We start from the raw sequence: 26,996 nt of genomic DNA, 5'->3' as shown, positions 1-26,996 counted from the left end.
AACTAAATACCTATAAAATAAACCCTAAGATAGCTACAATATAATTAATAATTACATTGTAGCTATTTTAGGATTTATTTTAATTTTACAGGCAAATTTGTATTTATTTTAACTAGGTACAATAGCTATTAAATAGTTAATAACTATTTAATAGCTACCTAGTTAAAATAATTACAAATATACCTGTAAAATAAAACCTAACCTAAGTTACAATTACACCTAACACTACACTATCATTCAAATAATTAAGGCCTAGATTTGGAGTTTGGCGTTAGCCGTGAAAACCAGCGTTAGAGGCTCCTAACGCTGGTTTTGGCCGCCCGCTGGTATTTGGAGTTAGTGATTAAAGGGTCTAACGCTCACTTTTCAGCCGCGACTTTTCCATACCGCAGATCCCCTTACGTCAATTGCGTATCCTATCTTTTCAATGGGATCTTCCTAACGCCGGTATTTAGAGTCGTTTCTGAAGTGAGCGTTAGAGCTCTAACGACAAAACTCCAGCCGCAGGAAAATAGCAGTAGTTAAGAGCTTTCTGGGCTAATGCCGGTTCATAAAGCTCTTAACTACTGTACCCTAAAGTACACTAACACCCATAACCTACCTATGTACCCCTAAACCGAGCTCCCCCCACATCGCCGCCACTCGATTAACATTTTTTAACCCCTAATCTGCCGACCGCCACCTACGTTATACTTATGTACCCCTAATCTGCTGCCCCTAACCCTGCCGACCCCTGTATTACATTTATTAACCCCTAACCTGCCCCCCACAACGTCGCCGCCAGCTACTTAAAATAAGCCCGACGACTGAACGACGAATGACTGTTCCTTTAAGGGACGTCATCCAAGATGGCGTCCCTCGAATTCAGATTGAGCTCGCATTCTATTGGCTGTTCCGATCAGCCAATAGAATGCAAGCTCAATCTGATTGGCTGATCGGATCAGCCAATCGGATTGAACTTGATTCTGATTGGCTGATTCCATCAGCCAATCAGAAAATTCCTACCTTAATTCCGATTGGCTGATAGAATCCTATCAGCCAATCGGAATTCGAGGGACGCCATCTTGGATGACGTCCCTTAAAGGAACAGTCATTCGCCGTTCAGTCGTCGGGCCGGATGGATGTTCCGCGCTGGAGGTCTTCAGGATCCTGCCGCTTCGCTCCGGATGGATGCTGCTTGGATGAAGACTTCAATCGGATGGAAGATCCTCTTCTGCCCCGCTTGGATGAAGACTTTGACCGGATCATGGACCTCTTCAGCCTCCCGCTTGGGCTTGGATCAGGACATCGGAGGAGCTCTTCAGGACGGATCGGTGAACCTGGATGGTGAAGACAAGGTAGGAAGATCTTCAGGGGCTTAGTGTTAGGTTTATTTAAGGGGGGTTTGGGTTAGATTAGGGGTATGTGGGTGGTGGGTTGTAATGTTGGGGGGCTTGGGTATTGTATGTTTTTTTTTACAGGCAAAAGAGCTAAAATTCTTGGGGCATGCCCCGCAAAGGGCCCTGTTCAGGGCTGGTAAGGTAAAAGAGCTTTTACCTTTTTTAATTTAGAATAGGGTAGGGAATTTTTTATTTTGGGGGGCTTTGTTATTTTATTAGGGGGCTTAGAGTAGGTGTAATTAGTTTAAAATTGTTGTAATATTTTTCTTATGTTTGTAAATATTTTTTTATTTTTTGTAACTTAGTTCTTTTTTATTTTTTGTACTTTAGCTAGTTTATTTAATTGTATTTATTTGTAGGAATTGTGTTTAATTAATTTATTGATAGTGTAGTGTTAGGTTAATTGTAGGTAATTGTAGGTAGTTTATTTCATTAATTTATTGATAGGGTAGTGTTAGGTTTAATTATATCTTAGGTTAGGATTTATTTTACAGGTAAATTTGCTATTATTTTAACTAGGTAACTATTAAATAGCTATTGTACCTGGTTAAAATAATTACCAAGTTGCCTGTAAATAAATATAAATCCTAAAATAGCTATAATATAATTATAATTTATATTGTAGCTATATTAGGATGTATTTTACAGGTAAGTATTTAGCATTAAATAGGAATAATTTATTTAATAAGAGTTAATTTATTTCGTTAGATTTAAATTATATTTAACTTAGGGGGGTGTTAGTATTAGGGTTAGACTTAGCTTTAGGGGTTAATACATTTATTAGAATAGCGGCGAGATTCGGTCGGCAGATTAGGGGTTAATAATTGAAGTTAGGTGTCGGCGATGTTAGGGAGGCCAGATTAGGGGTTAATACTATTTATTATAGGGTTAGTGAGGCGGATTAGGGGTTAATAACTTTATTATAGTAGCGCTCAGGTCCGCTCGGCAGATTAGTGGTTAATAAGTGTAGGCAGGTGTCGGCGACGTTGTGGGGGGCAGATTAGGGGTTAATAAATATAATATAGGGGTCGGCGGTGTTAGGGGCAGCAGATTAGGGGTACATAGGGATAACGTAGGTTGCGACGGTTTACGGAGCGGCAGATTAGGGGTTAAAAAAAATATGCAGGGGTCAGCGATAGCGGGAGCGGCAGATTAGGGGTTAATAAGTGTAAGGTTAGGGGTGTTTAGACTCGGGGTACATGTTAGGGTGTTAGGTGCAGACGTAGGAAGTGTTTCCCCATAGGAAACAATGGGGCTGCGTTAGGAGCTGAATGCTGCTTTTTTGCAGGTGTTAGGTTTTTTTTCAGCTCAAACAGCCCCATTGTTTCCTATGGGAGACATCGTGCACGAGCACGTTTTTGAGGCTGGCCGCGTCCGTAAGCAACTCTGGTATTGAGAGTTGCATTTGCGGTAAAAATGCTCTACGCTCCTTTTTTGGAGCCTAACGCAGCATTTGTTTGAACTCTCGATACCAGAGTTAAATTTATGGTGCGGCCAGAAAAAAGCCCGCGGAGCGTTAACAGCCCTTCTACCGCAAAACTCCAAATCTAGGCCTAAATAAATTAACTACAATTAGCTAAAATTAAATACAATTAAATAAAATAAACTATAGTACAAAAACAAACACTAAATTACAGAAAAATTACAAGAAGTTTAAACTAATTACACCTAATCTAAGCCCCCTAATAAAATAAAAGAGCCCACCAAAATAATAAAATGCCCTACCCTATACTAAATTACAAATAGCCCTTAAAAGGGCTTTTTGCGGGGCATTGCCCCAAAGTAATCAGCTCTTTTACCTTTAAAAAAAGAAATACAACCCCCCCAACATTACAACCCACCACCCACACACCCCTACTCTAAAACCCACCCAATCCCCCCTTAATAAAACCTAACACTACCCCCTTGAAGATCACCCTACCTTGAGCCGTCTTCACCCAGCCGGGCACAAGTGATCATCCGATCCGGGCAGAAGTCTTCATCCGATCGGGGCAGAAGAGGACATCCAGACCGGCAGAAGTCTTCATCCTATCCGGGCAGAAGAGGACATCCGGACTGGCAGACATCTTCATCCAAGCGGCATCTTCTATCTTCTTCCATCCGGAGCGGGTCTATCTTGAAGACATCCGACGCGGAGCATCCTTCCAGCACGACGACTACTCGACGAATGAAGGTTCCTTTAAATGACGTCATCCAAGATGGCGTCCCTCGAATTCCAATTGGCTGATAGGATTCTATCAGCCAATCGGAATTAAGGTAGGAAAAATCCGATTGGCTGATTTAATCAGCCAATCGAATTGAAGTTCAATCCGATTGGCTGATTGGATCAACCAATAGGATTGACCTCGCATGCCCCGCAAAAAGCCCTTTTAAGGGCTATTTGTAATTTAGTGTAGGGTAGGGCATTTTATTATTTTGGGGGGCTTTTTTATTTTATTAGGGGGCTTAGATTAGGTGTAATTAGTTTAAACTTCTTGTAATTTTTCTGTAATTTAGTGTTTGTTTTTGTACTATAGTTTATTTTATTTAATTGTATTTAATTTTAGCTAATTGTAGTTAATTTATTTAGGCCTAGATTTGGAGTTTTGCGGTAGAAGGGCTGTTAACGCTCCGCGGGCTTTTTTCTGGCCGCACCATAAATTTAACTCTGGTATCGAGATTTTTTTATTTTCTGTAATTTAGTGTTTGTTTGTTTTTGTACTATAGTTTATTTTATTTAATTGTATTTAATTTTAGCTAATTGTAGTTAATTTAGTTAATTAATTGAATGATAGTGTAGTGTTAGGTGTAATTGTAACTTCGGTTAGGTTTTATTTTACAGGTATATTTGTAATTATTTTAACTAGGTAGCTATTAAATAGTTATTAACTATTTAATAGCTATTGTACCTAGTTAAAATAAATACAAAGTTGCCTGTAAAATTAAAATAAATCCTAAAATAGCTACAATGTAATTATTAATTATATTGTAGCTATCTTAGGGTTTATTTTATAGTTAAGTATTTAGTTTTAAATAGGAATAATTTAGTTAATAATAGTAATATTATTTAGATTTATTTAAATAATAATTAAGTTAGGGGGGTGTTAGGGTTAGACTTAGGTTTAGGGGTTAATAACTTTATTATAGTGGCGGCGACGTTGGCTGCGGCAGATTAGGGGTTAATACATTTAATAGGCTATGTGGGCTACGGCGGTTTAGGGGTTAATACTAGGATAGGTTTATTGTGGTGTGGGCTATGGCGATTTAGGGGTTAATACAGTTTATTAGTTATTGCGGTGGGGGATTGCGGTTGACAGGTAGACATTGCACATGCGTTAGGTGTTAGTTTATGTTTGTAGGCATTTTAGGGAGTTACGGTGCTCCCATACTCAGCGCAAGGCCTGCTACGGCTGCATTTTATGGCGAGGTGAAAATGGAGTAAGATTTCTCCATTTTGGACATGTAAGGCCTTGCGCTGGATATTGGATACCGACTTACGACGCGGTCCCATGTTAGCCTATGGGAGTAAAAATTGCGAGCGACGGGTGAAATATACGGCCGTAACTTGTATGCTATGCCGTATATGTAATACCAAAATCGCACAAAATCTGGCGTCGCCGGCTTTTGCGGGCGACGCTGCATATCGGATCGGGCCCCTTATATGTGATAAATACTTTCATTGTTTATTTTGCCCCCTTTCATGTCATTTAGCTCCGAAAATTGTGGACTTCTGGAAATACACCCTGCTGACTTCTCAAGGCTAAATCTGATACATATCTTCCCTTACTGGATTTAGCAGATAACAACTGCAAAACAATGCTCTTTATATTAACAATATGTCTGTGGCTAACCTTGTTCTCTGCAGCCTCGAGCCCAGATTGGTACCTCCAAATGAGGCAAACAGTGGGAGAGTTTGTCCATTGAAAAACAATTACAGCAAATAAGATATTAAATAGGTTTAAAAATATGTAAAATTGGCTAATATATGGCTAGATTATGAGTTGTGCGTTAGGGTTAAAAAGCAGTGTTAAGAGGTCTGGTATTACGAATCTTGAAATGACAGGTGTAAAGCTTACTTTTTTGGTCGAAAATGCCGCAAAATCCACTTACGCAAATTGCGTATCCTATATTTTCAATGGGACCTGCATAGCGCCAGTATTACGAGTCTAACCAAAAGTAAGCGGTACAGCCTCTCCTGTCAAGACTGATACTGCATTTAAAAGTCAGTAGTTAAGAGTTTTATAGGCTAACGCCGTAGCATAAAACTCTTAACTAAAGTGCTAAAAAGTACACTAACACCCATAAACTACCTATTAACCCCTAAACCGAGGCCCCCCCACATTGCAAACACTAAATAAAAATGTTTAACCCCTAATCTGCCGAACCGGACATCGCCACCACTATAAAAATATATTAACCCCTAAACCGCCGCCCTCTCGCATCGCAAACACTAGTTTAATTTTATTAACCCCTAATCCGCCGCCCCTAACATCTCCACACCTACCTACATTTATTAACCCCTAATCTGCCGCCCCCAACGTCGCCGCAACTATATTGAAGTTATTAACCCCTAAATCTAAGTCTAACCCTAACCCTAACCCCCCCTAACTTAAATATAATTTAAATAAATCTAAAGAAAATTGCTATAATTCACTAAATTATTCCTATTTAAAACTAAATACTTACTTATAAAATAGACCCTAAGCTAGCTACAATATAACTAATAGTTACATTGGCCTCTAGTTATCAAGCCGTCAACCGCAAATATGCTGGAATTCCGCAGCGTATTTGTGAGGAGGCTGATTCGCCTTAGTTATACCTAGAGCCCGGCAAAAGTAGAATTTAGTGACGTAACCTACGATCCGCCGGACTCAGTTCGACACAGATCGATGGTTACGTCACTACAGATGTTCCAAACGCAGGTTCGGCACAATCTGACTACTTTTGGTAGTTATCAAATACCTACCAGGTACGCTCGCCACTATTCCGGGCCAGCGTACCTGGTTTTCAATCCGCCGCCCTGGAGGTGGCGGATCCCATAGGAATCAATGTTCGCTGCTGCCCGATATCCCATTGATTCCTATGGGAGATGTCTGCACCTAACACCCTAACATGTACCCTGAGTCTAAACACCCCTAATCTGCCCCCCCTACACCACCGCCGCCTACATTATACTTATTAACCCCTAAACCGCTGCTCCCGGACCCCGCTGCAACGAAATAATCTTACTAACCCCTAAACCACCGCTCCCGGACGCTGCTGCAACTATAATAAATATATTACCCCCTAATCCGCCGCTCCCGGACCCTGCTGCCACCTACATAATTCCAATTAACCCCTAATCTGCTGCCCCCTATACTGCCACCTATATTAAAGTTATTAACTTCTATCCTGCCCCCCCTATACCGCCGCCACCTATCTTAAACTTATTAACCCCTATCCTGCCCCCCCTATACCGCCGCCACCTATCTTAAAATGTATTAACCCCTATCCTGCCCCCCTACACTGCCACCACCTATATTAAACTTATTAACCCCTAAACCTAAGTCTAACCCTAACCCTAACACCCCCCTAACTTAAATATTATTTAAATAAATCTAAATAAAACTTACTATTATTAACTAAATTATTCCTATTTAAAACTAAATACTTACCTATAAAATAAACCCTAAGATAGCTACAATATAACTATTACTAATAGTTATATTGTAGCTATTTTAGGATTTAATTTTATTTTACAGGCAACTTTGTATTTATTTTAACCAGGTACAATAGTTATTAAATAGTTATTAACTATTTAATAACTACCTAGCAAAAATACTTACAAAATTACCTGTAAAATAAATCCTAACCTAAGTTACAAATACACCTAACACTACACTATCATTAAATGAATTAAATAAATTAACTACAATTACCTAAAATTAAATTCAATTAAATAAACTAAACTATATTACAAAACCCCCCCACTAAATTACAGAAAATAAAAAAAGAATTACAAGAAGTTTAAACTAATTACACCTAATCTAAGCCCCCTAATAAAATAATAAAGCCCCCCAAAATAAAAAAAATGCCCTACCCTATTCTAAATTACAAAAGTAATCAGCTCTTTTACCAGCCCTTAAAAGGTTTTTTTGCGGGGCATTGCCCCAAAGTAATCAGCTTTTTTACCTGTAAAAAAAAATACAACCCCCCCAACATTAAAACCCACCACCCACATACCCCTACTCTAACCCACCCAAACCCACCTTATAAAAACCTAACACTAACCCCCTGAAGATCACACTACCTTGAGCCGTGTTCACCCAGCCGGGCCGAATTCTTCATCCAAGCGGGGCAAGAAGAGGTCCTCCATCCGGCCGAAGTCTTCATCCAAGTGGGGCAGAAGAGGTCCTCCATCCGGTAGAAGTCTTCAACCAAGCGGTGTCTTCTATCTTCATCCAACCGCAGCTCCATCTTGCAGACCTCCGACGCGGAACATCCTTCTTGCCCGACGACTACCCGACGAATGAAGGTTCCTTTAAGGGACGTCATCCAAGATGGTGTCCCTCGAATTCCGATTGGCTGATAGGATTCTATCAGCCAATTGGAATTAAGGTAGGAAAAATCAGATTGGCTGATCCAATCAGCCAATCGGATTGACCTTGCATTCTAATGGCTGTTCCGATCAGCCAATAGAATGCAAAGTCAATCCGATTGGCTGATTGGATCAGCCAATCGGATTGAGCTTCAATCCGATTGGCTGATTGAATCAGCCAATCTGATTTTTCCTACTTTAATTCTGATTGGCTGATAGAATCCTATCAGCCAATCGGAATTTGAGGGATGCCATCTTGGATGACGTCCCTTAAACCTTTAAGGACACAGCTTTCTGTTTGCTCAATTGTTTTATGACGGAAAAATTCCGTCATATGTACTTAAGAGTTTAAAGGAACCATCATTCGTCGGGTAGTCGTCGGGCCAGAAGGATGTTCCGCATTGGAGGTCTGCAAGATGGAGCGGTTGGATGAAGATAGAAGACACCGCTTGGATGAAGACTTCTACCGAATGGAGGACCTCTTCTTGCCCCGCTTGGATGAAGAATTCGGCCCGGCTGGGTGAACATGGCTCAAGGTAGGGTGATCTTCAGGGGGTTAGTGTTAGTTTTTTTTTAAGGGGGGTTTGGGTGGGTTAGAGTAGGGGTATGTGGGTGGTGGGTATTAATGTTTGGGGGGGTTGTATTTTTTTTTACAGGTAAAAGAGCTGATTACTTTGGGGCAATGCGCCGCTAAAAGCCTTTTTAAGGGCTGGTAAAAGAGCTGATTACTTTGTAATTTAGAATAGGGTAGGGCATTTTTTTCCGATCAGCCAATAGAATGCAAAGTCAATCCGATTGGCTGATTGGATCAGCCAATCGGATTGAGCTTCAATCCGATTGGCTGATTGAATCAGCCAATCTGATTTTTCCTACTTTAATTCTGATTGGCTGATAGAATCCTATCAGCCAATCGGAATTTGAGGGATGCCATCTTGGATGACGTCCCTTAAACCTTTAAGGACACAGCTTTCTGTTTGCTCAATTGTTTTATGACGGAAAAATTCCGTCATATGTACTTAAGAGTTTAAAGGAACCATCATTCGTCGGGTAGTCGTCGGGCCAGAAGGATGTTCCGCATTGGAGGTCTGCAAGATGGAGCGGTTGGATGAAGATAGAAGACACCGCTTGGATGAAGACTTCTACCGAATGGAGGACCTCTTCTTGCCCCGCTTGGATGAAGAATTCGGCCCGGCTGGGTGAACATGGCTCAAGGTAGGGTGATCTTCAGGGGGTTAGTGTTAGTTTTTTTTTAAGGGGGGTTTGGGTGGGTTAGAGTAGGGGTATGTGGGTGGTGGGTATTAATGTTTGGGGGGGTTGTATTTTTTTTTACAGGTAAAAGAGCTGATTACTTTGGGGCAATGCGCCGCTAAAAGCCTTTTTAAGGGCTGGTAAAAGAGCTGATTACTTTGTAATTTAGAATAGGGTAGGGCATTTTTTTATTTTGGGGGGCTTTATTATTTTATTAGGGGGCTTAGATTAGGTGTAATTAGTTTAAACTTCTTGTAATTCTTTTTTATTTTCTGTAGTTTATTTAATTTAATTGAATTTTAGGTAATTATAGTTAATTTATTTAATTAATTTATTGATAGTGTAGTGTTAGGTTTAATTGTAACTTAGGTTAGGATATATTTTACAGGTAATTTTGTAAGTATTTTAGCTAGGTAGCTATTAAATAGTTATTAACTATTTAATAACTATTCTAACTAGTTAAAATAAATACAAAGTTGCCTGTAAAATAAAAATAAATCCTAAAATAGCTACAATATAATAATTAATTTTATTGTAGCTATCTTAGGGTTTATTTTACAGGTAAGTATTTATTTTTAAATAGGAATAATTTAGTTAACAATAGTAAGTTTTAGTTAGATTTATTAAAATAATATTAAGTTAGGGGATGTTAGTGTTAGACTTAGGTTTAGGGGTTAATAAGTTTAATATAGGTGGCGGCAGTATAGGGGGGCAGGATAGGGGTTAATAAGTTTAATATAGGTGGCGGCGAGGTCCGGGAGCGGCGGTTTAGGGGTTAAACATTTAATTTAGTTGCGGCGGGGTCCAGGAGCGGTGGTTTAGGGGTTAATGAGTTTAATGTAGGTGGACATCTTCCAAGATAGCGTCCCTTGAATTCCGATTGGCTGATAGAATGCCCCGCAAAAGTCCCTTTTAAGGGCTATTTTAATTTAGTATAGGGTAGGGCTTTTTATTATTTTGGGGGGCTTTTTTATTTTATTGGGGGATTAGATTAGGTGTAATTAGTTTAAAAAAATTGTAATTATTTTATTATTTTCTGTAATTTAGTGTTTTTTTCATACTTTAGATAATTGTTTTAAATTGTATTTAATTGTATTTATTTTAGGTAATTAATTTAATTATAGTGTAGTCTTAGGTGTAATTGTAACTTAGGTTAGGATTTATTTTACAGGTAAATGTGAATTTATTTTAACTAGGTAGCTATTAAATAGTTAATAACTATTTAATAACTATTCTACCTAGTTAAAATAAATACAAAGTTGCCTGTAAAATTAAAATAAACCATAAGCTAGCTACAATGTAACTATTAGTTATATTGTAGCTAGCTTAGGGTTTATTTTATAGGTAAGTATTTAGTTTTAAATAGGAATAATTTAGTTGATAGTTATTTTATTTAGATCTAATTAACTTATATGTAAGTTAGGGGGATGTTAGGGTTAGACTTAGGTTTAGGGGTTAATAACTTTAATATAGTGGTGACGACGTTGGGGGCGGCAGATTAGGGGTTAATAAGTGTAGGTAGGTTGCGGCAACATTGGGGCGGCAGATTAGGGGTTAATAAATAAAATGTAGGTGTCGGCGATGTTGGGGGCAGCAGATTAGGGGTTCATAAGTATAATGTAGGTTGCGGCGGTGTCCGGAGCGGCAGATTAGGGGTTAATAATATTCTGCAGGTGTCGGCGATGTCGGGGGCGGCGGATTAGGGGTTAATAAGTGTAAGATTAGGGGTGTTTAAACTTGGGGTTCATGTTAGGGTGTTAGGTGTAGACATAACTTTTATTTCCCCATAGGAATCAATGGGGCTGCGTTAGGAGCTTTACACTGCTTTTTTGCAGGTGTTAGGTTTTTTTTCAGCCGGCTCTGCCCCATTGATTCCTATGGGGAAATTGTGCACAAACACATTTTGCCAGCTCACCGCTACCGTAAAGCAGCTCTGGTATTGAGGTGAGATGTGGAGCAAAAGTTTGCTCTCCGCTCACTTTTCTGCGGCTAACGCCGGGTTTGTAAAAACCGCACAGCCTTACAGACAAAAATCGTAATCTAGGTGATAGTATTCTATAACTACATAACAGAAATGTCTTGCAATTACAAGGTGTTTACTGTCCCTTTACCAATGCCACTTCTAATGGATTGGAAACAAGCCAAAATGTATTCTGTCTCATCCTTGACATTTTCACATATCAAACTTTGAGGGAATGAAAAAGATAATACTTTTAATAAAATTATATGGGGTCACTGGCTAAAATATTTTGTGAGAGGAGTATAGAAAGTCACTGGATTCTTAATTTAGGATTATTTAAATTTAGATATTTTGCCATGAGATGATTTTTATAGTTTGCCAGTCTCCCATTCAACTTTCCACCTTCCAAGATTAATCTGGCAGCTATGTCAATGTTGCAGATAGGTTTGCCACCTCAACCATGTTTTCCTGGTAGTTATGAGTTACACATTGTGCAGGATGCACAGGGTTGAAACATGAATACTGTTGTCCAGCAGCACTATATACTGTCCATGTTCCTCCTTGCATACCCTGCACCATGAGGCCTACATATCAAGCCGTCAACCACAAATACGCTGGAATTCCGCAGCGTAATTGTGGAGAGCTTGATTCCCCTTAGTTATCAAAGACTACAGACCGGCAAAAGTTGAAATCTGTGACGTAACATATGATCTCTGGGTCTCAGTCCGACACAGATCGATGCTTACGTCATTACAGATGTTCCGAATGCAAATTCTGCACTATCTGACAACTTTTGGTAGTTAGCAAATATCTACCAGGTATGCTCGCCATTATTCCGGCCCAGCATACCTGCTTTTCAATCCGCCACCCTGGAGGCGGCGGATGCCATAGGAATCAATGGGAGTCTGAAAGCAGCGAAAGCTCATGTTCACTGCTGCCCGATATCCCATTGATTCCTATGGGAGAATAAAAGTTATGTTTACACCTAACACCCTAATCAGCCAATAAGATTGAGCTTGCATTCTAATGGCTGATTGGAATAGCCAATAAAATGCAAGCTCAATCCTATTGGCTGATTGGATCAGCCAATAGGATGAAAGCTCAATTCTATTGGCTCATTGCAACAGCCAATAGGATTTTTTCAACCTTAATTCCGGTTGGCTGATATAATTCTATCAGCCAATCGAAATCTAAGGGACGCCATCTTGGATGACGTCATTTAAAGGAACATTCATTGTACAAGAAGACGTCGAACGAAGAGGATGCTCCGCGTCAGATGCCTTGAAGATGGAGCCGCTCCGCGCCGGATGGATGAAGATAGAAGATGCCGTCTGGGTGAAGACTTCTGCGGGCTTGGATGAAGACTTTGGCCAATTGGATGAAGACTTCTGCTGGCTTCGATGAGGACTTCTCCCGGCTTCTTTGAGGATGGATATCGGATCTTCAAAACTGTATGTGGATCTTCAGGGGTTAGTGTTAGGTTTTTTAAGGGTTTATTGGGTGGGTTTTAGTTTTAGATTAGGGTTTGGGCAGCAGTAGAGCTAAATGCCCTTTTAAGGGCAATGCCCATCCAAATGCCCTTTTCAGGGCAATGGGGAGCTTAGTTTTTTTTTAGTTAGGTTTTTATTTGGGGGGTTGGTTGTGTGGGTGGTGGGTTTTACTGTTGGGGGGTATTTGTATTTTTTATTTACAGGTAAAAGAGCTTATTTATTTGGGGCAATGCCCCGCAAAAGACCCTTTTAAGGGCAATTTGTTGTTTATTGTAGGTTAGGGTTTTTTTATTTTGGGGGGGCTTTTTTATTTTCATAGGGCTCTTAGATTATGTGTAATTACTTTAAATATTTGATAATTTCTTTTTTATTTTGTGTAACTTATTTTTTTTGTAACTTATGGCTAGATTTAGAGTTTGGCGGTAGCCGTCAAAACCAGCGTTAGAGGCTCCTAACGCTGGTTTTGGGCTACCGCTGGTATTTAGAGTCAGTCAGGAAAGGGTCTAACGCATACTTTGCAGCCACGACTTTTCCATACCGCAGATCCCCTTACGTCAATTGCGTATCCTATCTTTTCAATGGGATCTTTCTAACGCTTGTATTTAGAGTCTTGGCTGAAGTGAGCGTTAGAAATCTAACGACAAAATTCCAGCAGCAGAAAAAAGTCAGTAGTTAAGAGCTTTCTGGGCTAACGCCGGTTTATAAAGCTCTTAACTACTGTGCTCTAAAGTACACTAACACCCATAAACTACCTATGTACCCCTAAACCGAGGTCCCCCCACATCGCCGCCACTCTATTAATTTTTTTTAACCCCTAATCTGTCAACCGCACACCGCCGCAACCTACGTTATCCCTATGTACCCCTAATCTGCTGCCCCTAACACCGCCGACCCCTATATTATATTTATTAACCCCTAATCTGCCGCCCCCGCTATCGCTGACCCCTGCATATTATTATTAACCCCTAATCTAGCGCTCCGTACACCGCCGCAACCTACGTTATCCCTATGTACCCCTAATCTGCTGCCCCTAACACCGCCGACCCCTATATTATATTTATTAACCCCTAATCTGCTGCCCCCAACGTCGCCTCCACCTACCTACAATAATTAACCCCTAATCTGACGACCGGATCTCACCGCTACTCTAATAAATGTATTAACCCCTAAAGCTAAGTCTAACCCTAACACTAACACCCCCCTAAGTTAAATATAATTTAAATCTAACGAAATAAATTAACTCTTATTAAATAAATTAATCCTATTTAAAGCTAAATACTTACCTGTAAAATAAACCCTAATATAGCTACAATATAAATTATAATTATATTGTAGCTATTTTAGGATTAATATTTATTTTACAGGCAACTTTGTAATTATTTTAACCAGGTACAATAGCTATTAAATAGTTAATAACTATTTAATAGCTACCTAGTTAAAATAATTACAAAATTACCTGTAAAATAAAACCTAACCTAAGTTACAATTAAACCTAACACTACACTATCAATAAATTAATTAAATAAAATACCTACAATTATCTACAATTAAACCTAACACTACACTAGCAATAAATTAATTAAATACAATACCTACAAATAAATACAATGAAATAAACTAACTAAAGTACAAAAAATAAAAAATAACTAAGTTACAAAAAAGTAAAAAAATATTTACAAACATTAGAAAAATATTACAACAATTTTAAACTAATTACACCTACTCTAAGCCCCCTAATAAAATAACAAAGACTCCCAAAATAAAAAAATGCCCTACCCTATTCTAAAATTAAAATAGAAAAGCTCTTTTACCTTACCAGCCCTGAAAAGGGCCCTTTGCGGGGCATGCCCCAAAGAATTCAGCTCTTTTGCCTGGAAAAAAAACATTCAATACCCCCCCAACAATGCAACCCACCACCCACATACCCCTAATCTAACCCAAACCCCCCTTAAATAAACCTAACACTAAGCCCCTGAAGATCTTCCTACCTTATCTTCACCACACCGGGTATCAGCGATCCGTCCAGGCTCCGATGTCTTGATCCAAGCCCAAGTGGGGGGCTGAAGATGACCATCCTCCGGCTGAAGTCTTGATCCAAGCGGGCAGAAGAGGACATCCGGACCGGCAAACATCTGCATCCAAGCCGCATCTTCTATGTTCTTCCAACCGATGACGACCGGCTGACCTCGCGGATCCATCCTCTTCTTCCGACGACTAGACGATGAATGAAGGTTCCTTTAAGGGACGTCATCCAAGATGGCGTCCCTCGAATTCCGATTGGCTGATAGGATTCTATCAGCCAATCGGAATTAAGGTAGGAAAATTCTGATTGGCTGATGGAATCAGCCAATCAGATTCAAGTTCAATCCGATTGGCTGATGGAATCAGCCAATCAGATTGAGATCGCCAATAGAATGCTAGCTCAATCTGATTGGCTGATCGGATCAGCCAATCGGATTGAACTTGAATCTGATTGGCTAATTCCATCAGCCAATCAGAATTTTCCTACCTTAATGCCGATTGGCTGATAGAATCCTATCAGCCAATCGGAATTTGAGGGACGCCATCTTGGATGACGTCCCTTAAAGGAACCTTCATTCTAGTCGTCGGAAGAAGAGGATGGATCCACGCTGGAGGTCTTGGAGATCAGCCGGTCGTCATCGGATGGAAGAACATAGAAGATGCGGCTTGGATGCAGATGTTTGCCGGTCCGGATGTCCTCTTCTGGCTGCTTGGATCAAGACTTCAGCCGGAGGATGGACCTCTTCAGCTCCCGCTTGGATGAAGACTTCAGCCGGATCATGGACATCTTCAGCCCCCCGCTTGGGCTTGGATCAAGACATCAGAGGCTCTTCTGGATCGATCGGTGAACCCGGCGTGGTGAAGACAAGGTAGGGAGATCTTCAGGGGCTTAGTGTTAGGTTTATTTAAGGGGGGTTTGGGTTAGATTAGGGGTATGTGGGTGGTGGGTTGTAATGTTGGGGGGGTATTGTATGTTTTTTTTTACAGGCAAAAGAGCTGAATTCTTTGGGGCATGCCCCGCAAAGGGCCCTTTTCAGGGCTGGTAAGGTAAAAGAGCTTTTCTATTTTAATTTTAGAATAGGGTAGGGCATTTTTTTATTTTGGGGGTCTTTGTTATTTTATTAGAGGGCTTAGAGTAGGTGTAATTAGTTTAAAATTGTTGTAATATTTTTCTAATGTTTGTAAATATTTTTTTATTTTTTTATTTTTTTGTAACTTAGTTCTTTTTTATTTTTTGTACTTTAGTTAGTTTATTTCATTGTATTTATTTGTAGGTATTGTATTTAATTAATTTATTGATAGTGTAGTGTTAGGTTTAATTGTAGATAATTGTAGGTAGTTTATTTAATTTATTTATTGATAGTGTAGTGTTAGGTTTAATTGTAACTTAGGTTAGGCTTTATTTTAGAGGTAATTTTGTAGCTATATTAGGGTTTATTTTACAGGTAAGTATTTAGCTTTAAATAGGAATAATATATTTAATAAGAGTTAATTTATTTTGTTAGATTTAAATTATATTTAAGTTAGGGGGGTGTTAGGGTTAGGGTTAGACTTAGCTTTAGGGGTTAATACATTTATTAGAGTAGCGGTGAGGTCCGGTCGGCAGATTAGGGGTTAATAATTGTAGGTAGGTGGAGGCGACGTTGGGGGCGGCAGATTAGGGGTTAATAAATATAATATAGGGGTCGGCGGTGTTAGGGGCAGCAGATTAGGGGTACATAGGGATAATGTAGGTTGCGACGGTGTACGGAGCGGCAGATTAGGGGTTAATAATAATATGCATGGGTCAGCGATAGCGGGGGTGGCAGATTAGGGGTTAATAAATATAATATAGGGGTCGGCGGTGTTAGGGGCAGCAGATTAGGGGTACATAGGGATAACGTAGGTTGCGGCGGTGTACGGAGCGGCAGATTAGGGGTTAATAATAATATGCAGGGGTCAGCGATAGCGGGGACAGCAGATTAGGGGTTAATAAGTGTAAGGTTAGGGGTTTTTAGAGTCGGGGTACATGTTATGGTGTTAGGTGCAGACTTAGGAAGTGTTTCCCCATAGGAAACAATGGGGCTGCGTTAGGAGCTTAACGCTGCTCTTTTGCAGGTGTTAGGTTTTTTTTCAGCTCAAACTGCCCCATTGTTTTCTATGGGGGAATCGTGCACGAGCACGTTTTTGAAGCTTGCCGCGTCTGTAAGCACCGCTGGTATTTAGAGTTGCAGTGGCGGTAAATATGCTCTACGTTCCCTTTTTTGGAGCCTAACGCAGCCATTCTGTGAACTCTAAATACCAGCGGTATTTAAAAGGTGCGGGGGGAAAAAGCATGCGTAGCTAACGCACCCCTTTGGCCGCAGAACTCTAAATCTAGCCGTTAGTGTTTGTTATTGTTTTGTAACTTAGTTGTTAGTTTTTTGTAACATTGTAAATTTTTTATTGTAGATTTAAATTATTTGAGTAGGGTTAGATGTTTAAATATATAATATAGTTAATTTAATTTGCAGTTTAATGTAATTTTAGTATAATAGTTAGGATAGATTAATTATTAGTTTAATATAGTTTAATGTAATTTAAGTATAACAGTTAGGGTAGGTTAATTAATAGTTTAATATAATTTTAGTATAACAGTTAGGGTAGGTTAATTAATAGTTTAATATAGTTGAATGCAATTTTAGTATAATAGGGTAGATTAATTAATAGTTTAATATAGTTTAATGTAATTGTAGTATAATAGTTAGGGTAGATTAAATAATAGTTTAATGTAGTTTAATTTAAATATAAAGGTGAGTTTAAATGTATTATATGATAGGGATGAGTTAAAATTTAATATAAAGTTAGCTGGTTGTTAGGTTTAGGGGTTAATAGTTTAATTTAGTTTATGGCGATGTGGGGGGCTGGCGGTTTAGGGGTTAATAGGTTTAGTAAGTGCTAGTAATGTGGGAGGCCAAGGGTTTAGGGGTTAATACATTTATTTAGTTGCGGTGGGCTCCGGGAGCGGCGGGATAGGGGTTAATAACTTTATGTAGGTGGCAGCGGTTTCGGAGCGGTAGATTAGGGGTTAATAAGTATAATGTACGTGGCAGCGGGGGGTTAAATGCCCCGGGGGGGAGGACGATGATTGGCAATTGTAATTCACAAGACGTGTCAATCAAAGAGACAATACGACAATATGGCGGGTGGAGGGAAAAAAAAAAAGCTTGAAAAAGTGAGCGATTTTTTTTATTTGATCGCATTTGGAGGTGAAATGGTGGCATGAAATATTCTAAAATGGGTTGTCTACTAAAAAAATATATACATGTCAAGGGATATTCAGGGATTTCTGACAGATATATTTTATAGTTTTTTTTATAGTAAATTATATGATATGTCGAAAATAATGGTATCTTTAGAAAGTCCATTTAATGGTGAGAAAAACTGTATATAATATGTGTGGGTACAGTAAATGAGTAAGAGGAAAATTACAACTAAACATAAACACCGCAGAAATGTAAAAATAGCCTTGGTCCCAAACGGTCAGAAAATGGAAAAGTGCTGAGGTCACTAAGGGGTTTATTATTTTCTGTAATGTTAGACTTTTTTTATTTTTTGTAATTTTAAATTAATTTAAACTTTTTTTTATTTTGAAAGTAATGTTAGGTTTTTAATTGTAACGTAGTATTTTTTAATTTAGGTAATTGGAGTTAATTTAAGGGGGTGTTGGGTTAGGGGGCTTAGTAATTTAAATAGTTATTTTCATTGTGGGGGGTTGGCGGTTTAGGAGTTAATAGCTTAATTAGGTTTATTGCGTTGTGGGGTTTGGCGATTTAGGGGTTAATAGATTTATTAGGTTTATTGCAATGTGAATTAATGGTGGATTAGGGGTTAATAGTTTTATTATGGTTATTGCGATATGGGTTAATGGCGGATTAGGGGTTAATATACTTTATTAGTTATTGCAGTGGGGGTTGGCGGGTGACAGGTAGATAGATATTGCGCATGCGTTAGGTAGGTGTTAGTTAATATTTTTAGCCAGTTATGGGAGTTACAGTACTTTCATACTCAGTGCAAGTCTTACTGGGCCTGACTATGTGTGGCGAGGTAAAAATGGAGTAAAATTTCTCAATTTTTGCAGCGTAAGTCCTTGCGCTGAATATGTGATACCGATTTGCGATGCGGTTCTATGTTAGCCTATGGGAGTAAATATTGTGGGCCACGGGTGAAATATGTGCACCACATTTATATGCGGCACTGTATATGTGATACCAAAACCGCGTTAAAAAATGGCGTTGCCGCATTTGTAATCTTGCCCCTTGTTTGCAGCAATTTTTCAATAGCCAAACTCTACCTACCACTTGCCTTATTTGGAAAAGCCAATCTGGGCTGAAATCCGTATGGAGCTTGATGCCCCGTGTTTTCGTCGAGCCTTCAGGCTCTAAAGACAACTTCTCCATAACCTGTCCACCTGCTCTGAGGCGGCGAACAGAAATCAACCCGATCCTATACGATCGAGTTGATTGACACCCCCTGCAAGCGGCTGATTGGCCGCGAATCGGCATTGCAACAGCAGTTCACAACAACTGCTAGTGCAATGATAAATGCCGACAGCATATGCTGTCGGCATTTATCGATGTGCAGCGGACATGATCCACTATATCGAATCATGTCCGCTCGCACAATAGTAAATAGGCCCCATAGTCATGATTTCAGACATTACCAATACCTAATACTAGGGTTGCATCGATACCGATACTAGTATCGGTATCGGTGTCGATATCAAGTATTTGCATGAGTACTTGTACTCGTGCAAATGCACCGATACTTAAACCGATACCTCCAATTCCTACCCATATGCCATCTTGTGGCATTTTTCAAACTGCATGTTCCCATTTCATTTTAAGCTGGAGTGGAGACTTAACTAAAAATTGTTCACTTCTGTTCTGCCAATACAAATTGCTGTTATTTGTATTATTGTACGTCAGAGCAGTGCTCCTAAAGCTGCTACTTTACAGCTGGAAGCCTACCTGGGAGAGATCACTGTACCTCATTCCGACAAATCCCTAAAGTACTGGGCAGTTAATAAACTGAAATTTAATGGCCCAAAAATATCTTTCTGACCCATGCAGTAGTGTGAAAAGTGAAAGACTGTTCAGCTTAGCGTCAAATGTCCTTACTGATAGCAGAAACAGACTTATAGCTGAACATGCCGAGATGCTTCTGTTCCTTAATAAGAACTTGCTTTTGAAAAATGACCCTAATTGCTAGATTGCCTGTTATACTGCTAGTTCTCATCTTGCACAATTGTGCTCAAAACATACTGTACTCTGAGGAACATCCTTAGCCAGGCCTGGACTGGGAATAAAAAGCAGCCCTGGAAAAATATGAAGACCAGCCCTATTTTCTGTTGAGTCAGTAGAATGCAAATGCCCCATTTTTCTCAAAGAGGATTACTGGGGTAATTAAATTAAATTATATTACTTTATATTAAATACAAATGTCAAATTGATGAGTTATATAAGCACCCTACAACCCAATTGCGTCCAGTAATCACCCCTTTAAATTGTATCTTTCCAGCCCCAGCTGCTGCAGCTGTTATTTATTGTTGTTATTATTAATATGTTATTGTAATATTTGTATTTATAAACATGTTCTGTAAACTTTGTGACAACAAGCACAAAAAACTGTTTTATTATTTCAAAATGTCTTTTGAGATACAGTTCATAATTATAAAGAAGCTAACTTAAATCATTAGTCTGTATTGTGCTTGGTAAACTGTCATGACCAGTGTTCCCTCTAAGGACAGTTTTGTGTGCAGTCCAGCAGTGAAACAGTTAACAAGAGAACCATCCTATATTTTCAATGGGACTTGCATAACGCCGGTATTACAAGTCTGCAAAAAAGTGAGTGGTACAGCGTCTCCTGTCAAGACTGGTACCGCATTTAAAAGTCAGTAGTTAAGAGTTTTATAGGCTAACGCCGTTACATAAAACTCTTAACTAAGTGCTAAAAAGTATACTAACACCCATAAACTACCTATTAACCCCTAAACTGAGGGGCCCCCCACATCGTAAACACAAAAAAAAATATTTTTAACCCCTAATCTGCCAAACCGGACATCGCTGCCACTATAAAATATATATTAACCCCTAAACCGCCGCCCTCCCGCATTGCAAACACTAGTTTAATTTTATTAACCCCTAGGCTGCCATCCCTAACATCGCCGACACCTACCTACATTTATTAACCCCTAATTTGCCGCCCCCAACGTCACCACAACTATATTTAAGTTATTAACCCCTAAATCTAAGTCTAACCCTAACCCTAACCCCCCCTAACTTAAATATAATTAAAAGAAATCTAAATAAAATAACTACAATTCACTAAATTATTCCTATTTAAAACTAAATACTTACCTATAAAATAAACCCTAAGATATCTACAATATAACTAATAGTTACATTGTAGCTAACTTAGGCCTAGATTTGGAGTTTGGCGGTAGCCGTGAAAACCAGCGTTAGAGGCTCCTAACGCTGGTTTTAGGCTACCGCCGGTATTTGGAGTCAGTCAGGAAATGGTCTAATGCTCACTTTTCAGCCGCGACTTTTCCATACCGCAGATCCCCTTACGTAAATTGCGTATCCTATCTTTTCAATGGGATCTTTCTAACTCCGGTATTTAGAGTCGTGTCTGATGTGAGCGTTAGAAATCTAACGACAAAAGTAGTTAAGAGCTTTCTGGGCTAACGCCGGTTTATAAAGCTCTTAACTACTGTGCTCTAAAGTACACTAACACAAATAAACTACCTATGTACCCCTAAACCGAGGCCCCCCCACATCGCCGCCACTCGATTAAATTTTTTTAACCCCTAATCTGCCGACCGCCACCTACGTTATACTTATGTACCCCTAATCTGCTGCCCCTAACACCGCCGACCCCTATATTATATTTATTAACCCCTAATCTGCCCCCCACAACGTCGCCGCCAGCTACCTACAATAACCCCTAATCTGCCTACCGCCACCTACTTTATACTTATGTACCCCTAATCTACTGCCCCTAACACCGCCGACCCCTATATTATATTTATTAACCCCTAATCTGCCCCCCTCAACGTCGCCTCCACCTGCCTACACTTATTAACCTCTAATCTGCCGAGCGGACCGCACCGCTACTATAATAAAGTTATTAACCCCTTATCCGCCTCACTAACCCTATAATAAATAGTATTAACCCCTAATCTGCCCTTCCTAACATCACCGACACCTAACTTCAAACATTAACCCCTAATCTGCCGACTTGAGCTCACCGCTATTCTAATAAATGTATTAACCCCTAAAGCTAAGTCTAACCCTAACACTAACACCCCCCTAAGTTAAATATAATTTAAATCTAACGAAATTAATTAACTCTTATTAAATAAATTATTCCTATTTAAAGCTAAATACTTACCTGTAAAATAAATCCTAATATAGCTACAATATAAATTATAATTATATTATAGCTATTTTAGGATTTATATTTATTTTACAGGTAACTTTGTATTTATTTTAACCAGGTACAATAGCTATTAAATAGTTAAGAACTATTTAATAGCCAAGATGGCATCCCTCAAATTCCGATTGGCTGATAGGATTCTATCAGCCAATCGGAATTAAGGTAGGAAAATTCTGATTGGCTGATGGAATCAGCCAATCAGAATCAAGTTCAATCCGATTCAATCAGAATTTTCCTACCTTAATTCCGATTGGCTGATAGAATCCTATCAGCCAATCGGAATTCGAGGGACGCCATCTTGGATGACGTCCCTTAAAGGAGCCTTCATTCATCGGTAGTCCGTCGGGCCAGCAGGATGTTCCGCGTCGGAGGTCTGCAAGATGGATCCTGAAGAAAGAAGATGAAGATGCCGTTGATAGAAGACTTCAGCCGGATCATGGACCTCTTCAGCTCCCGCTTGGATGATGACTTCAGCCGGATCATGGACCTCTTCAGCTCCCGCTTGGATGATGACTTCAGCCGGATCATTGACATCTTCAGCCCCCTGCTTGGGCTTGGATCAGGACATCGGAGGAGCTCTTCTGGATCGATCGGTGAACCTGGTATGGTGAAGATAAGGTAGGAAGATCTTCAGGGGCTTAGCGTTAGGTTTATTTAAGGGGGGTTTGAGTTAGATTAGGGGTATGTGGGTGGTGGGTTGTAATGTTGGGGGGGGGTATTGTATGTGTTTTTTTACAGGAAAAAGAGCTGAATTCTTTGTATTTAATTCATTTATTGATAGTGTAGTGTTAGGTGTAATTGTAGGTATTTTATTTAATTTATTTATTGATAGTGTAGTGTTAGGTTTAATTGTAACTTAGGTTAGGATTTATTTTACAGGTAAATTTGTAATTATTTTAACTATTTTAGCTATTAAATAGTTCTTAACTATTTAATAGCTATTGTACCTGGTTAAAATAAATACAAAGTTACCTGTATATATATAGCTATACAGGGAGTGCAGAATTATTAGGCAAGTTGTATTTTTGAGGATTAATTTTATTATTGAACAACAACCATGTTCTCAATGAACCCAAAAAACTCATTAATATCAAAGCTGAATAGTTTTGGAAGTAGTTTTTAGTTTGTTTTTAGTTATAGCTATTTTAGGGGGATATCTGTGTGTGCAGGTGACTATTACTGTGCATAATTATTAGGCAACTTAACAAAAAACAAATATATACCCATTTCAATTATTTATTTTTACCAGTGAAACCAATATAACATCTCAACATTCACAAATATACATTTCTGACATTCAAAAACAAAACAAAAACAAATCAGTGACCAATATAGCCACCTTTCTTTGCAAGGACACTCAAAAGCCTGCCATCCATGGATTCTGTCAGTGTTTTGATCTGTTCACCATCAACATTGCGTGCAGCAGCAACCACAGCCTCCCAGACACTGTTCAGAGAGGTGTACTGTTTTCCCTCCTTGTAAATCTCACATTTGATGATGGACCACAGGTTCTCAATGGGGTTCAGATCAGGTGAACAGGGAGGCCATGTCATTAGATTTTCTTCTTTTATACCCTTTCTTGCCAGCCACGCTGTGGAGTACTTGGACGCGTGTGATGGAGCATTGTCCTGCATGAAAATCATGTTTTTCTTGAAGGATGCAGACTTCTTCCTGTACCACTGCTTGAAGAAGTTGTCTTCCAGAAACTGGCAGTAGGACTGGGAGCTGAGCTTGACTCCATCCTCAACCCGAAAAGGCCCCACAAGCTCATCTTTGATGATACCAGCCCAAACCAGTACTCCACCTCCACCTTGCTGGCGTCTGAGTCGGACTGGAGCTCTCTGCCCTTTACCAATCCAGCCACGGGCCCATCCATCTGGCCCATCAAGACTCACTCTCATTTCATCAGTCCATAAAACCTTAGAAAAATCAGTCTTGAGATATTTCTTGGCCCAGTCTTGACGTTTCAGCTTGTGTGTCTTGTTCAGTGGTGGTCGTCTTTCAGCCTTTCTTTTCTTGGCCATGTCTCTGAGTATTGCACACCTTGTGCTTTTGGGCACTCCAGTGATGTTGCAGCTCTGAAATATGGCCAAACTGGTGGCAAGTGGCATCTTGGCAGCTGCACGCTTGACTTTTCTCAGTTCATGGGCAGTTATTTTGCGCCTTGGTTTTTTCACACGCTTCTTGCGACCCTGTTGACTATTTTGAATGAAACGCTTGATTGTTCGATGATCACGCTTCAGAAGCTTTGCAATTTTTAGAGTGCTGCATCCCTCTGCAAGATATCTCACTATTTTTTACTTTTCTGAGCCTGTCAAGTCCTTCTTTTGACCCATTTTGCCAAAGGAAAGGAAGTTGCCTAATAATTATGCACACCTGATATAGGGTGTTGATGTCATTAGGCCACATCCCTTCTCATTACAGAGATGCACATCACCTAATATGCTTAATTGGTAGTAGGCTTTCGAGCCTATACAGCTTGGAGTAAGACAACATGAATAAAGAGGATGATGTGGTCAAAATACTCATTTGCCTAATAATTCTGCACTCCCTGTAATATAATTATAATTTATATTGTAGCTATATTAGGATTTATTTTACAGGTAAGTAGTTAGCTTTAAATAGGAATAATTTATTTTATAAGAGTTAATTAATTTCGTTAGATTTAAATTATATTTAACTTAGGGGGGTGTTAGTGTTAGGGTTAGACTTAGCTTTAGGGGTTAATACATTTATTAGAATAGCGGTGAGCTCCAGTCGGCAGATTAGGGGTTAATGTTTGAAGTTAGGTGTCGGCAATGTTAGGGAGGGCAGATTAGGGGTTAATACTATTTATTATAGGGTTAGTGAGGCGGATTAGGGGTTAATAACTTTATTATAATAGCGGTGCGGTCCACTCGGCAGATTAGGGGTTAATAAGTGTAGGCAGGTGGAGGCGACGTTGTGGGGGGCAGATTAGGGGTTAATAAATATAATATAGGGGTCGGCGGTGTTAGGGGCAGCAGATTAGGGGTACATAGGGATAATGTAAGTAGCGGCGGTTTACGGAGCGGCAGATTAGGGGTTAATAATAATATGCAGGGGTCAGCGATAGCGGGGCGGCAGATTAGGGGTTAATAAGTGTAAGGTTAGGGGTGTTTAGACTTGGGGTACATGTTAGAGTGTTAGGTGCAGACGTAGGAAGTGTTTCCCCATAGACAACAATGGGGCTGCGTTAGGAGCTGAACGCAGCTTTTTTGCAGGTGTTAGTTTTTTTTCAGCTCAAACAGCCCCATTGTTTTCTATGGGGGAATCGTGCACAAGCACGTTTTTGAGGCTGGCCGCGTCCGTAAGCAACTCTGGTATTGAGAGTTGAAGTTGCGTTAAATATGCTCTACGCTCCTTTTTTGGAGCCTAACGCGGCCATTCTGTGGACTCTCAATACCAGAGTTATTTTAAAGGTGCGGCCAGAAAAAAGCCAGCGTTAGCTACGCGGGTCGTTACCGACAAAACTCTAAATCTAGCCGTTAGGGTTTATTTTTATTTTACAGGCAACTTTGTATTTATTTTAACTAGGTACAATAGTTATTAAATAGTTATTAACTATTTAATAGCTACCTAGATAAAATAAATACAAATTTACCTGTAAAATAAATCATAACCTAAGTTACAATTACACCTAACACTACACTATAATTAAATTAATTATCTAAACTAACTACAATTAAATACAATTGAAAAAAATTATCTAAATTATGAAAAATAACAAACACTAAATTACAGAAAATAATAAAATAATTACAAGTTTTTTAAACTAATTACACCTAATCTAATCCCCCTAATAAAATAAAAATGCCCCTCAAAATAATAAAAATCCCTTCCCTATACTAAATTACAAATAGCCCTTAAAAGGGCCTTTTGCAGGGAATTGCCCCAAAGTAATCAGCTCTATTACCTGTAAAAAAAAATACACTACCCCCCAACATTAAAACCCACCACCCACACACCCAACCCTACTCTAAAACCCACCCAATACCCCCTTAATAAAACCTAACATTAACCCCTTGAAGATCACCCTACCTTGAGAAGTCTTCACCCAGCCGGGCAGAAATCCTCAATGAACCCGGGCGAAGTGGTCCTCCAGACGGGCAGAAGTCTTCATCGAAGCGGGCCAGAAGAAGTCCTCCAGATGGGCAGAGGTCCTCATCCAGGCGGCATCTTCTATCTTCATCCATCCGGCGCAGAGCGGGTCCATCTTCAAGACATCCGACGCGGAGTATCCTGATTGCATCAGCCAATAGGATTTCTCTTGTAAGATGTATCGAGTCCACGGATTTATCCTTTGCCTGTGGTATATTCTCCTTCCTAACAAGAAGTGGCAAAGAGAGCACCCACAGCAGAGCTGTCTATATAGCTCCTCCGTTAGCTCCGCCCCCCCAGTCATTCTCTTTGCCTGCTTAACTGCTAGGAAGGGTAATGTGAGTGTGGTGACAAAAATGCTAGTTTTTATTTTCTCAAGCAAAAGTTTGTTATTTTAAATGGTACCGGTGTGTACTATTTACTCTATGGCAGAAAAGAGATGAAGATTTCTGCAGGGAGGATGATGATTTTAGCACTTTGTAACTAAAATCCACTGCTGTTTTCACAAGGACTGAAGAGTACAGGAAAACTTCAGTTGGGGGAACAGTTTGCAGGCTAAACTGCTTTGAGGTATGTTCAATCAAATTAATTCTAGAAAAGGCTGGCAATATCCCCATGAGGAAAGGGTAAGCTGTATTCAGAGGCCTCTAGTTCTGAAAGTCTGGCGGACCTGATCCGCCAGTGCGGATCAGGTCTGCCAGACTTCTCTGAATACGGCGAGCAATACGCTCGTCGTATTCATCATTGCACCAGCAACGCAGCCC

Source organism: Bombina bombina, chromosome 6 (assembly GCF_027579735.1).
Source record: "Bombina bombina isolate aBomBom1 chromosome 6, aBomBom1.pri, whole genome shotgun sequence".
In the NCBI taxonomy this organism is placed as follows: domain Eukaryota; kingdom Metazoa; phylum Chordata; class Amphibia; order Anura; family Bombinatoridae; genus Bombina; species Bombina bombina.
The sequence above is the reverse complement of the archived record's forward strand: the minus strand, read 5'-3'. Positions refer to the sequence as shown.